At 46.2% G+C, this 15,386-nt stretch overlaps 1 protein-coding gene across 1 annotated transcript in view; it reads right to left on the bottom strand.

Annotated features, from left to right (window-relative positions):
• LINGO2 (leucine rich repeat and Ig domain containing 2) overlaps positions 1-15,386 on the bottom strand; it is a 2,187,995-nt gene that overhangs the window by 1,094,870 nt on the left and 1,077,739 nt on the right. Inside the window, exon 6 of the mRNA XM_040358558.1 lies at positions 1,832-1,885. The gene's annotated coding sequence lies outside the window, so the exon portion shown is untranslated. The remainder of the gene's footprint in view (positions 1-1,831; positions 1,886-15,386) is intronic.

Below are 15,386 nucleotides of genomic sequence, written 5' to 3'. Positions count from 1 at the left end.
GTATCCTGTTCATATGCTTCAGTAACCCTGCCAGCAATATGCAGAGTCCAGCATTCTCCCTGCTTGTATAATGTTTTTTCCTACACCTGACGAATAAATAATAGATTTAAAGCACAGAAACAGGCAGTATGTTTATGTGCTTTTATGTTATACAAAGTAAATTACCCATTCAAATGATCCTATGTTCACCTATCTGCAGGGAGGGCTAAACAATATATAATTTATTATTATAAACGGTCAAAATATAGTACAAATGTGTAACCAAAACATAGGTACAACTGATCTTTCAAGCATGTACTTAATATGAGGTGAATGGTACATATAAGGAGGACATAGCAATACAATATAAGATCAATAAAGTTGCAATTTAGGCATGTATATTTCCTGTCAGGTTATATAGTTTTAAAAAAAGAAACACAGATTCATTTTATAATAATAATCATTATTAGGTTATATCATGTGATAATTAAGGAAGTGGTATGTCCCGTGGGGGCCATATTTTTTCTGAAAATGTGCATGGTATCGAATAATGTATGGTAGATACGCTCTGAGACTTTAATTTGATCCATTCTATTTAATACCTGGGACTAGGGGACTGTTGGTGAGTGCCAACTAAATGATATCATCCAGTGGATTGAGTTAAACAGTGTATGTATTATTCTAATATGCTGTATGGGTACTAAACAATATGGGCCGGATTCACAAAGCGCTTACGACGATGTATCTCCGGATACGCCGTCGTAAGTTCAAATGTGCGCCATCGTATCTATACGCGTATTCAGGAACTGAGATACGCCTGAAATTTGATAAGATACGACCGACGTAAGTCTCCTACGCCGTCGTATCTTGGGTGCATATATACGCTGGCCGCAAGGGGCGCTTCCGTATATTTATGCGTTGAATATGCAATTGACCTAGATCCGCCGATTCACGAACGTACTTGCGCCCGTCGGATTTAGCTACGCCGTTTACGTAAGGCTTATGTCCGGCGTAAAGTTACCCCTGCTATATGAGGCGCAGCCAATGCTAAGGTATGGACGATGGAACAGCAGTCAAATTTTACGTTGTTTACATAAGTGGTACGTGAATGGGGCTGGGCGTAGGTTACGTTCACGTCATTGCCATTGAGCCGTCATATCTTAGGGCGTAAATTCGACGTGATTCTGAGCATGCGCGCGCATGCGCCGTTCGTTCGGCGCTTCATTTACATGGCGTCACGATTCATTTCAATACAACACGCCCACTACCAGCCTAATTTGAATTAGGCGGGCTTACGCCGGCATATTTAAGCTACGCCGCCGTAACTTAGGGAGAAAGTCCTTTGTGAATACTGTACTTGCCTCTCTATGTTACGTCGGCGTAGCGCATATGAGATGCGCTACGCCCGCACAGAGATACGCCGATCTCTGTGAATCTGGCCCATTATTATTAGCACAGAACAAAACAAACATATATTTTTAGACGTAGTGAAGAGAGAATTTCTTACAATTTTGTATTGCTGTCTGTAGCTTACTATCCTGATAACGACAATACCCCCAACCCCCCTCCATTTATTGTACAGGCATCACGGGTACAGGAAGCAAGTGAAAATCACTTTAATACATTTTGCCAAAACTTTATACTTCATGCAGTGAACTTTATACCCAGTAGGACAGATCCTATTCTCAAATGAAACATAAGCTTCCTAAGTTATCTTGCTCTTAAGTAAGACCAGTTTTAAACTCAAGTCATAGGTTTTACAAAGATGTTGGTATTATTATTCATACACACAGGCATATACATTTATACATATAAAAACATTAATATATTTGAAATATACATTTCTACTTACCAAGAGGAGCTCCAGGCTCCTTCCTCCAACGGGAAAATATAATTCTTCCCCACTCTATCCAAAACGAAAAAACAAAAACAAAGAAAAACTTTAACAGAAGTTAGGTTTTAAAGTTACACTAACACAAAATAATTTACAAAGGACACATGGAAGTTTTATTTACTTGGTAGAAAAACATCATTGCCAATCTCATCTCCATTATTTAGGTAAAGGTAATGTGGGAATACCGTTTCACATTAAATGTACCATAACTACATCTTTCTGAACTATCTGTTTTTTATCACAACATGAGATAATACTCCTTAGACTCCTTTTACACTGAAGCGTTTTTCAGGCGTTTTAGCTCCTGTAAAGTGCCTGAAAAATGCCTCCCATACAACCGCAATGTGAAAGCTTGAGTGCTTTCACACCGGGGCAGTGCACTTGCAGGATGTTAGAAAAAGTCCTGCAAGCAGCGTCTTTGGGGAGGTGCAGAAGCAGTGTGTGTACACGACTCACAAAATGCTCCTGCCCATTGAAATGCTGCCGAAGTGCCTGCAAAGCATTTTAGCAAGGCTGCATTTCAGGTGCTTTTAACACTCTCTTCGGCCACTACAGGGGGTTAAAAGCGCCCCGCTAGCAGCCAAAAAGTGCCACTAAAACTATGGTAACATGTTACAGTGTGAAAGGGGCCTAATACAACAGGTGAACTACAAACATTGAAAAATACAATTACTGTTTATTTGCCAACAGAAAACTCATATTGACAAAAACGGCAATAATTACAAATTTTTAAGGGAGGAGTGAGATGAAGTAAACCTATTTAAATTAATAGTAAACCCTTACAAATACCCAGTGTAGTGACAAGCCTCAAGTGATGCATAGAGATAACACAAACCCTTCTACATAGGTTGTACCTATTTATCTGCAGCCTTTCTTCTCTACAGAACTGAGGTTTAGGTTTACAGTTCTATCAGTGTCTCATGCAGATAGCAAAGAGAGGAGAAACTAGAGAAGAACCAGGCTCAGTGCTTTGGATTGAGCTTAGCACACATTATAATGTGATATGCTTTGTTCATTTTTCATGTATGAGGTTTAAAACCACTTTAACCAGTTTTGGATAGGGTGGGAAAGACTTAAAACCCCTTTCAGGTTTTGTTTTATTGCCTGTGTCCCATTGGAGACATTTCCCTTTACTTCTTGTTCTTGAGAGACAACTGCAAAGTTAGTATAATTTCCATTTAGTCAGCCATTACCGGTACATATGTTTACATTGCAAGATTTCCCCCCACCTCCTGTTCAAGTGATAACCATAAGATTTTGTATTTTCTCCCTACTTTTTGGCCCAGTGACAAATATAACCAGGATAAAGAGAGGGGGTAAATCCCCACAGCTGGAACAAAGACAGCAATTAAAAACCTTAATGAGGTCCTAACCCTTCACCACTGTATCCAAAAATCAAAATACATTTTTGGCTATAGATACAGATGTAATGCTTGGATAAAAACTGGGCTTCTCCTTCACGCTACTGCATCTGAATGTTTTACAGGTTCACTTTAATTTTCTTCATTTCAGTTACCGTATTTGCCGGTGTATAAGACGACTGGGCGTATAAAATGACCCCCTATTTTTCCAGGAAAAATTTTGGTTTTGGGATATACTCGCCATATAAGACTACCCCCTTCCTACTAGTCTTTCTGGAAGCTGAGGGGTAGCCGGAACAACCACTGACAGGAACAACCGCTGACAGAAACAGGCTTTTTTCAAATCTCACTGTGCCATTACATGCCTCACTGTGCCATTACATTACATTACATTACATTACATGCCTCACTGTGCCATTACATTACATTACATGCCTCACATTACATTACATGCCTCACTGTGCCATTACATTACATTACATGCCTCCACTGTGCCATTACATTACATGGAATGAGAAGGCATCCGTGATAGGTGAAACACTGAACAGAGGCCCTGCTGGGAAAATTTGTGTTCCGCCTATTACGGAACAGTCTGAGGAGGAGGCGCGGCTTTTAAATCATGGATGCCCGCAGCCTGATGGAGACTGTCATCGGCGTATAAGACGACCCCCGATTTTAGATGGATTTTTTTGTATCCAAAAGGTCGTCTTATACGCCGGAAAATATGGTAATACTTTAGCAAATTAAATGAAACATGTCTACAGTTTTCCCATTGTAACAAACATAGGTGCAAAGCATACAGCCAATAACCTGTCATAAAAGAGGTGCTGGTTAAAGCTTAACTCCAGGCTAAAAAAGTATTGTCTAAATACAGGAGGCATGTGTATTCTTACAATCATGTTGACCTTTGTATATTTCTTCCAGATCTGTACAGTTATCTGTCTTGAAACAATTACTATGCTTTGCCTATGTACAGAAGCTTCCTATAATAAAGACAGGTCACTGCTTCTCCCTGTGCAGGGTGACGACTGGTCTTGTATCCACCTCCTGTAGCTCTCTGCAGATCACCTCTAATAGGTATAGTTGTAGGGTCCCTCCTCCAGCTCTGACCTCTGTACAGGTTATCTGCAGCACAGTAATTATGCCATACATAAAGTTAATTAATGTTCTTTATGTACAGCAAACATCCTCTTTCTGCTCACGTAATGAACATCTACGTCAGCGAGTAGGATGGGTCACACCAGCTGTATGTGCTGTATATGCATCAGCCAGCTCCACTGCTCTCTGTTGAAAAGTAACTCACTCTACACCCTCAGCATGGTGACTATTGTGCCAGACAGTGCCCAGTCACCATTTATGAGACAGAGCTGTGGGTGGGACAACCAATTATGTGACTACTGCAACAGATAATCATGGTAGACACAAGATCAGGAACTCTGCCTCCTGTCTTTCAGAACTCCTTTAAGATTTGTCAGAAGCTGGTTCCACAGGGTTAACGAGCATGTCCTTACAGCATGGTACTTTATATAGTTTAGTAAACAGCTAATGCAATCCAGGACACAGCTGTGGTAAAGTAAAAATACTCACTTTATTCACCTTAATCTGACTTTAGAGATTGCTATGTAACTATAACAGTGATGTGCATGAAATAGCACTTATTGCCACTCATATTGTAATTTTAAACCCTCTCTTTCTTCATCTCTCTGCTGGCAATGCTTACTGTAGACTTGGGAGGAGGTGGAGCAAAAGTGCAGTTTTCTTTCTGAATGATGAAGGAGTTTTATATAATACGATTTAAAATAAATTGTGGCTGGGAAAAGTTAAAAATTCCAAGGAAACCAGATGACTTGGGATTATATTTTGAACCTAAGGTTGTTTCATAGCAAAAAATAAATAAAAAAAACGTTAGAAACAGGCCTGTTTATAAACTGTATGGGCCAGATCCACAAACTAATTACGCCGGCGTATCTATGGATATGCCGCATAATTTCAAAGTTCCCCCGTCGTATCTTTGTTTTGTATACTCAAAACAAGATACGACTGAATGAGGGATCGATCCGACAGGCGTACGTCTTAGTACGCCGTTGGATCGTAGGTGCATATTTACGCTGGCCGCTAGGTGGCGTTTCCGTCAAATTCCGCATCGAGTATGCAAATTAGCTAGATACGGCGATCCACAAACGTACGTCCGGCCAGTGCATTTTTTTACGTCGTTTCCGTAAAGGCTTTTTTCGGCGTATAGTTACCCTTGCTATATGAGGCGTATCCTATGTAAAGTATGGCCGTCGTTCCCACGTCGAATTTTGAAAATGTTACGTCGTTTGCGTAAGTTGTTCGCGAATAGGGCTTTGCTTAGAATGACGTCACCGTTGTAAGCATTGGCTTGTTCTGGTTTAATTTCGAGCATGCGCACTGGGATACCCCCATGGACGGTGCATGTGCAGTTGAAAAAAAACGTAATTTACGTCGGGTCAAGACGTATTTACATAAAACACGCCCCCATCACATACATTACGCCTAAGTTACGCTACACCGCCGTAACTTACGGCGGAAATTCTTTCAGGATACAAAAAAAAACTGTAAGTTACGGCGGCGTAGTGTATCAGAGATACGCTACGCCGGACGGAGGAATGCGCTGCGCTACGTGGATCTGCCCCTATGTATTTTGGTGATACCTCTTCAAGTCAGGCATGAGTATTTCTTTAAGCTAAGAAGTCATTATATACAGCATCATCAGACCTATACTAATGCCTTATAGTAAAACTCAATCATGTTATTGCGAAATGGAATATTAAATACAGTTGGAACCCAGATGAAACAGAGGTAGTTTCAAATTTGTTTTAAATTAGTTCCCTAGTGTAAAACCAGGTAAGAAAGTAAAAGTATCTAGTATTTCACTGTGCATAAAAAGAAAAAGCAAGCAAAGAAAATGCAAACTGAATTATAAAAGCCCTTCTTGACTAGAATGAAATATTTCATAGATATTTTAGAAATGTAACCACAGTTGGGTCACAGTCTAGAAAGCAGAGTTCAACAAGAGCTCAGCAAAGATTAATTATAGTTCTAAGAGATAAAATTAAATACCAATAATGTATATTGTATGCTTACCTTACTAAAGCAGAAGACATTTCTAACACAAATTTTGAATATACATTAACATTTAGGGACACACACACTTCAACTAACTTCTAACTTCAACTTTAATTCTGGGGGTGGTCATGAAGAAACATGTTTTCATGGAAGAGTGATTAAATATTGATAGCCTTTAAAAACCTTTACATGATAAGTTTTTGCATGACAGGCCCTATATCAGTAGCACATTAACCCCTTACAATTAGCTGTGCAACATAAGGTTTTCAACTTAAAGGACAATTTAACCAGAAAGTGGCACGGATAGTTTGCTATGGCAATGTAAGGGCATGACTTAGCAGGTAGGTATGGCAATCAATCCTCAGTAATTAGCAGTATACAATCCCTACATTGGAAAATTTGCAATACAATATGCACAGGCAGTAAAACAATGACTGTTAATTCCTCCTTTTGCTTGTGTAAGTAGAAAACATTTCAGCTTATCCTGCTGTCCCTGCACCTTTTATTGCACAAAAATTACACTGAGAGTACCTCATGCAAGAGCATAACAGACATCCTTCCCAAATGAAACAGGCTTCTCAGTTGCCATGCTCTTAAAGGGGTTGTAAAGGAAAAAATGTTTTTCCCTAAATAGCTTCCTTTACCTTAGTGTAGTCCTCCTTCACTTACCTCATCCTTTGATTTTGCTTTTAAATGGCCTTATTTCTTCTGAGAAATGCTCACTTCCTGTTCTTCTGTCTGTAACTCAACACCGTAATGCGAGGCTTTCTCCCTGGTGTGGAGAAAGCCTCTTGAGGGGGCGAACAGGAGTGTCAGGACGCCCACTAACACACAGCTCATTTCTCTATTTGCAAAGTAGAGTGTCCTGACTTGCCTGCTCGCCCCCTCCCCCTCAAGAGGCTTTCTCCACACCAGGGAGAAAGCCTCGCATTATGGTGCTGTTTTGGGAGGGGATGTTTAAAATCATCTCTCTGTTTACAGCATGTGTACATTGTCTGTGACTGCATTGTCATTAGATAACACAGATCACAGGCTAAATCTAAAGAGATAAATCGAGTGGCTTTATGCCTTGTGATAATTGTGAACCAATCAAAGTGCTAACAAGGTGTAAACAGTCTTCATCACCACTTATAGGCTAAGGACACCTCAAAGAGCAGGATCAGGGAAAGACGATTACCAAACATGTCACATCAAGACTTAAGTTATTGCCTGACACAGGTGACCTGTATGCTGTTAAATATTCTTTGCTGTGTGATCTGCACAGGAGAGCAGATATAAAGAGATCGGAGGCAGCAGCTGAGAGAATCTTTTTTTTTTATCAAAAAAAAAGTTTTATTGTGCCATTAGTAATAAATCACAGGTTACATATCAAAAAAAGGCAGTTGTCACATCTGGAGTTTATGCAAAGTGCAAATAAAGAAAATAAAACAGTGGCACAACATGAATTACAATGACATATTTGTGAAAGAAAAGGAAAGAGAACTGTGTCGACTGGACAGGGTCTAACCCGTCGCCCCAACATAGCAGAACAGAGGGCCTATTGTTTTTGGTGGGGATATGTGGGGAAAGCCAGAACCAGGCCACTAACTTTCTGGCCAATTATAGTAGTCTGTTCACTGCTATATTGATGGGGGGGTATATTTCTTAATCAACAGCTCCTAATACACAGATTAAGGGATCCAATGGGGCCCTAACCTGATAAACTGTGGAAATGACTTTGGTAATTTCACCCCAATACCGATGTAATTTGGGACAGCGCCAAATTAGGTGAATTAAAGACCCCTCCACCCCACAACATTTGGGGCATATAGAGTAGCCCCTCCTTCCCCAACGATGCAATTGGATGGGTGTGTGGTAAGCCCTGTGTAATAAGATTAAATGAGATAACCTGTGTGACTGTGAAACAGATGTGATTGGTCCAGATTGTAAACATAGGTCCCAGGTTTCATCATTTATCTCCAGGGCCGGACTGGCCTACCGGGAGACCGGGAAAATTCCCGGTAGGCCGCCTGCTATCAGTCAAATTAAACAGCTGAGCTGCCTGTGGGCCACGGCGGCGGCCGCCATTGCGGCCGCACTTTGCAATTATACACGGCCTGCCCTGCTATGCGCTGCAGTCAGTGTCATGTTAATGTCACTCACATCACATAATGTATGTTATTAAAAAGCAGCGGCGGGCCGGCCGCCGGCGGGTTGCGGCCACCATGCTAGCCGCTGCACTTTCCTTTCCTTTCCGCGCTGGACCTGGAGCGAACGTGTCTGAGGGAGGGGAGGAGCCGAGCAGGAGAACCGAGCGCCGTTAGATCTTCCATCGTCCCGTGCGGCACCAGCACCGCCCACTTCTCCTGCAGAGTCATGTGTGAAGGCAGAGGAGAAGCAGTGAATGGCGCCGGACACCTGTGGAGCACAAGGTAAAGAACAAATAGAAATGCTGTACTGTATCTCGACTCTCTCACCATATAGCGGTGCAACCCCCCCCCCGGCCCCCCTCCTCTCTCTGTCACCTACCTTAAACTATCTATGTATAATTCAGAGAGGGAGGAGGAGGAGGAGGAGGGGGGGTGCACCGTGCAATGGTGGTGTGAGAGAGAGAGATTATACAGTTTACAATTTGCAGGGCAGAAAAGGTAGGTGCAGAGAGAGGGGGGGGGTTAACCATGCAATGGTGAGAGGCCGCACTCCCCTCCCTCATCCCAGTGTCCCCCCCCGTACTACCCTCCCCTATCCCAGTGTCCCCTCCCCCCCTGTACTACCCTCCCCTATCCCAGTGTCCCCCCCGTACTCCCCTCCCCCATCCCAGTGTCCCCCCCCGTACTACCCTCCCCTATCCCAGTGTCCCCTCCCCCCGTACTACCCTCCCCTATCCCAGTGTCCCCCCCGTACTCCCCTCCCCCATCCCAGTGTCCCCCCCATACTACCCTCCCCTATTCCAGTGTCCCCTCCCCCCCCGTACTACCCTCCCCTATCCCAGTGTCCCCCCCGTACTACCCTCCCCTATTCCAGTGTCCCCTCCCCCCCATACTCCCCTCCCAGTGTCCCCCCCTGTACTCCCCTCCCTCATCCCAGTGTCCCCCCCCGTACTCCCCTCCCCTATCCCAGTGTCCCCCCTGTGCTCCCATCCCAGTGTCCCCCCCGTACTACCCGCCTCTATCCCAGTGTCCCCCCCGTACTCCCCTCCCTCATCCCAGTGTCCCCCCTGTACTACCCTCCCTCATCCCAGTGTCCCCCCCGTACTCCCCTATCCCAGTGTCCCCCCTGTGCTCCCATCCCAGCCTCCCCCCCTGTACTACCCTCTTCTATCCCAGTGTCGCCCCGTACTCCCCTCCTTCATCCCAGTGTCCCCGCCCTCCCCTATCCCAGTGTCTCCCCCATCCCAGTGTCCCCCCTGTACTCCCCTCCCTCATCCCAGTGTCCCCCCTGTGATCTCCTCCCTTATCCCAGTGTCCCCCCTGTGCTCCCCTCCCTCATCCCAGTGTCCCCCCTGTGCTCCCCTCCCTCATCCCAGTGTCTCCTCTCCTCCCTCATCCCAGTGTCCCCCGTGTGATCTCATCCCAGTGTCCCCCTGTGATCTCCTCCCTCATCCCAGTGTCCCCCCTGTGATCTCCTCCCTCATCCCAGTGTCCCCCCTGTGATCCCCTCCCTCATCCCAGTGTCCCCCCCTGTGATCCGCTCCCTCATCCCAGTGTCCCCCCTGTGATCCCCTCCCTCATCCCAGTGTCCCCCCTGTGATCCCCTCCCTCATCCCAGTGTCCCCCCTGTACTCCCCTCCCTCATCCCAGTGTACTCCCCTCCCTCATCCCAGTGTCCCCCCTGTACTCCCCTCCCTCATCCCAGTGTCCCCCCTGCACTCCCCTCCCTCATCCCAGTGTCCCCCCTGTACTCCCCTCCCTCATCCCAGTGTCCCCCCTGTACTCCCCTCCCTCATCCCAGTGTCCCCCCTGTACTCCCCTCCCTCATCCCAGTGTCCCCCTGTACTCCCCTCCCTCATCCCAGTGTCCCCCCTGTACTCCCCTCCCTCATCCCAGTGTCCCCCCTGTACTCCCCTCCCTCATCCCAGTGTCCCCCCCTGTACTCCCCTCCCCTATCCCAGTGTCCCCCCCGTACTCCCCTCCCTAATCCCAGTGTCCCCCCCCGTACTACTCTCCCCTATCCCAGTGTCCCCCCTGTACTCTCCTCCCTCATCCCAGTGTCCCCCCTGTGATCTCCTCCCTCATCCCAGTGTCCCCCCTGTGATCTCCTCCCTCATCCCAGTGTCCCCCCTGTGATCTCCTCCCTTATCCCAGTGTCCCAGCACGTACTCCCCTCTCCCATCCCAGTGTCCCCCGTACTCCCCTCTCCTTATCCCAGTGTCCCCCTGTGATCTCCTCCCTTATCCCAGTGTCCCCCCCTGTACTCCCCTCCCTCATCCCAGTGTCCCCCCTGTGATCCCCTCCCCCATCCCAGTGTCTCCCCTGTGATCCCCTCCCTCATCCCAGTGTCCCCCCTGTGATCCCCTCCCTCATCCCAGTGTCTCCCCTGTGATCCCCTCCCTCATCCCAGTGTCCCCCCTGTGATCCCCTCCCTCATCCCAGTGTCCCCCCTGTGATCCCCTCCCTCATCCCAGTGTCCCCCCTGTGCTCCCCTCCCTCATCCCAGTGTCCCCCCTGTGCTCACCTCCCTCATTCCAGTGTCCCCCCTGTGCTCCCCTCCCTCATCCCAGTGTCCCCCCTGTGCTCCTCCCTCATCCCAGTGTCCCCCCTGTACTCCCCTCCCTCATCCGTGTCCCCCCGTACTCCCCTCCCTCATCCCAGTGTCCCCCCCCTTGTACTCCCCTCCCCTATCCCAGTGTCCCCCCGTACTCCCCTCCCTCATCCCAGTGCCCCCCCTGTGCTCCCATCCCAGTGTCCCCCCCCGTACTACCCTCCCCTATCCCAGTGTCCCCCTGTACTCCCCTCCCTCATCCCAGTGTCCCCCCTGTGCTCCCATCCCAGTGTCCCATATCTGCACCCCCCCCCCCCGGGCCCATCCCCCTTCTCTCTCTGTCACCTACCTTTGCTGCCCCTGCAATAAAATTGAAATCTGTATAATAATCTCAGAGAGGAGGGGGGGTGCAACGTGCAATGCCTCGTGAGAGAGATTATTATACAGATTACAATTTGCACCCCCCCCCCTCTTTGTCACCTTTGCTGTCCCTTGGGTGGTGATATTGTTGCGATCTTGGGTGCGGATATTACTGCAATCTTGGGTGCGGATATTACTGCAATCTTGGGTGCTGATATTGCTGCAATCTTGGGTGCTGATATTGCTGCAATCTTGGGTGCTGATATTGCTGCAATCTTGGGTGCTGATATTACTGCAATCTTGGGTGCTGATATTACTGCAATCTTGGGTGCTGATATTACTGCAATCCTGGGTGCTGATATTACTGCAATCTTGGGTGCTGATATTACTGCAATCCTGGGTGCTGATATTACTGCAATCCTGGGTGCTGATATTACTGCAATCTTGGGTGCTGATATTACTGCAATCTTGGGTGCGGATATTACTGCAATCTTGGGTGCGGATATTACTGCAATCTTGGGTGCGGATATTACTGCAATCTTGGGTGCGGATATTACTGCAATCTTGGGTGCTGATATTACTGCAATCTTGGGTGCGGATATTACTAGGGTTTCCACCTTTTCTTCAAGCCAAACCCAAACACTTTAGCGGCACAGGGCACGTTTTTTCCCCGAAGTATACACAATAGGATAATAAAAGACCTGGGGCACCTTTGGGTACCTTAAGAACAGTGGTAATGCAGCGCGCTGCGGAAACAAGTGGGTGTGGCCAAACTGCTCTTGCTGAAATCGTGGCTCCCCCTCAGTGATGCCAAACCTGCCCCCAGACAGCGGCCCGCATCTCCCGAATGGCAACATATTTTTGTGTGACTACCTCAGTTACTTGGGGAGCCACAGCCCAGTCTAAATAATGTGTCCGGGTTTCAGGCAGACTGAAACCCGGACACAAGATCCCAAACCCGAACTGTCCGGGTGAATCCTGGACAGGTGGCAACCCTAGATATTACTGCAATTTTTTTTTTTGTTATGGTTATCTGAAAGATGGGTTTCAAATGTTTTGACAGGGGCGCAGTTTCAGTGCTTGCCATAGGCGCCATTTTCACTAGAAACGCCTCTGCTCTCGCCGTTGCACCCTCTCTCTCGCTGTTGCACCCCTCTCTCTCTCTCTCTCTCTCTCTCTCTCATCATTGCACCCCCCTCTCTCTCTCATCGCGGCACCCCTCTCTCTCACCATTCCAGCCCGGCCCCTCTCTGGCTCTCTCATGGATTTCTCTCTTTTTTTTGGGCTGGTATATTAATGTTGTTGGGCTGGTATGAAGTTATTTCCAGGGCTGGTTTTCATTCCCAGTCCGGCCCTGTTTATCTCCCCCAGTCCTCTGTCCAGCCCCGTCTACTCGGTAGGGCTGCTGAGTCTTGTATGGATGATAGTAAGCAGGAATAGATATGTGAAATCAGGCCCTTTTCCTCCTGTGCGTAAAAAAATGTCCTTTATCAGGGAGTGACTTAAAAGAGAGTGTGGAGGTATGGCCCTGGGCCTGGAGAGCATGTCTCAATTGGAGGTATTTATAGAATTGAGTCTGGGTAGGTTAAATTCTGCTTGCAGGTCCATGAAGGATTTTAATATGTTTTGGTTATACAATTGGGCAATATTGCAAATTCCAGCTGGTCTCCATAACTGGAATATTTTCAGTTTGTATACTTCCGCTAAATTAGGATTACACCATAATAGGGTTTCTTCAAGACGTTCTGAGACCCCTAAGCTAGTCCTGACAGTAGTCCAAAGTTTTTTTGAAGAATAACAGTGTGTGCTGTCTGTGGCAGATAAGGTAAACCCGCCTCCAAACCCGCTAACACAGAAGTATTTTGCATTCCAGTCTGCAGTAGGCCATCGATAGTCAGATTTACTTAGTGACCCGAAACCACTCAGGTGTTGTAATTGGGAGGCATAAAAATAAAGCTTAGGATTGGGCACTGCTGCTCCTTCCCGATTCTTGCCATACTGTAGTGTGGAAAGACTGATCCTAGTTATGTGTTTTTTTCCATATCAAAGATCTGAACAAAGTGTCAATAAGTTTAACCATCTGCAGTTTATCCACTGAGGGGAATTGTGCATAATGTATAACAATTGGGGGCACCAAACCATTTAAATTAGGTTTATCCCTCCTATTGCATCAAGTTTTACATGTCATTTGGAATATTTTTAAAAGAGGTAGTAAGTTTTCCTCTAGGTAGGTCAGCGGGTTAGCAGAAACCTGTACTCCCAGGTATTTAAACAAGGAGACTACCTTGAGTGACTCTTCAGCAATCGGCAATGAAATTGTTGGGTCATCTAAAGGCAAAAGAATTGATTTGCTCCAGTTGATGGAAAATCCCGACAAAGAGCCAAAGTGCTAAATCACTGACATTGCATTGATAAGGGATGTGTCCGTGTGCCATCTGCGTAAAGAGAGATATTCTCAACACTCAATTTCCTGTTAAAGCCTGCAATAGATAGGGATGACCGTATGGTAGCTGCCAATGGTTCCAGGGCTAACACAAATAACAGGGGTAACAGTGGGCACCCCTGTCTCGTACTCCTAAAGAGGGGGAAAGGATCTGAAAGATCTCCATTCTCGTAGATCCTAGCTGTGGGGGCTGCATACAACAACCTCACCCAGTTAATAAATTTGTCACCTAGTCCAAAGCGCTTCAACACCTCCCATAGGAAAGGCTATTCGACACTGTCAAAGGCCTTAGCCGCATCTAATGCCAGAATCGCTCTTTAGCCCGGGTTATCGACAGTTAACTGGAAGTTGAGAAATAGGCATTTGATGTTAGGGGCCTTGGATCTAGAGGGAATGAACCCAGATTGATCTTTAGCTAGTCTAGTAGCCAGAACCCTGGGCAGTAATTTCACATCCATTGTCAATAACGAAATGGGCCTATAGGAATCTGGGGAGTGGGCCCCCTTACCAGGTTTTAACAGTAAAATAATTATTGCTTCATTCATAGACTGGGCAGGCTTTCAATTTCTAGATCTCCAAGAATACCTCTCTCAAATGGGGCATCAGTGTCTCAGAGTAACGCTTGTATACCTCCGCCGGCAAACCATCCGCACCCAGAGACTTACCAGGAAAGGAAAGCACCAGTGCCTCCAGCATCTCATCAACCGTAAGGGGAGCATTCAATTGCTCAGCATCCGAGGCTGGTGATTGCCTCTATATGTCAGGATCCCTTTTGTGATCTCACCATCAGAGTGAGCATACGGCCTGTACTTTCCCCTTCCTCAAAATATTTCTGTTGAAGAAAGAATCTTTTGTTTTCAGCCTTCGATAAAACCATATTCCTAGCTATATGTTGAGCCTCATACAAGCCCTTTCAGTTTGTTCAGAGGGGGAGTCAACAAATGCTGACTCAGTCCTCTCAACCTCCCGTAGCACAGATTGTTCCCAAGACTTGTTCCCGGTCTTAATGGCAGTAATGGTTTTGATAAATTGGCCTCTTAAAAAGCGTCTCCCAAAAATTGCCAGGACTACCCGATGGTTTGTTAAAGTGAATAAATGTGGATAGATTATCATGGATAGGATCAGGGTTAGGGAATAGTGACAACCAGAATGGGTTGAGTTTCCAACAGACCCGCTTGGGCACCCCAGATGTGAGAATCATACTTCACAGGGGGAATGGTCAGAGATAGTTTTTGCCTTATATCGTGAGGATGACACCAATGAGAGCATTGCATCATTGCCTAGACCAAGGTCAATTCTGGAAAGTCCTCCATGCATGGTCGAGAGTCATGAATAGCACTTTACTTGTGGATGATTAAGCCTCCAAACATCCCTCAAACCCAGCTCCGACAGAAGCTGAGCAAAGGATGTCTGGCCCCCTCCCAGATTATGTGTAGGAACCCTAAAAGTTTTGCATCTAAATAATTGTTAAAATCACCCACAATGATTGCCGGAATACTGGGGTGATGTGCCAGAAAGTTAGCCAGAATTTTGATGACTTCTACTGAGAAAGGGGATGGAATATACACATTCATAATAA

The sequence above is a fragment of the Rana temporaria genome, chromosome 1 (assembly GCF_905171775.1).
Source record: "Rana temporaria chromosome 1, aRanTem1.1, whole genome shotgun sequence".
In the NCBI taxonomy this organism is placed as follows: Eukaryota; Metazoa; Chordata; class Amphibia; order Anura; family Ranidae; genus Rana; species Rana temporaria.
The sequence above is the reverse complement of the archived record's forward strand: the minus strand, read 5'-3'. Positions and strand labels throughout refer to the sequence as shown.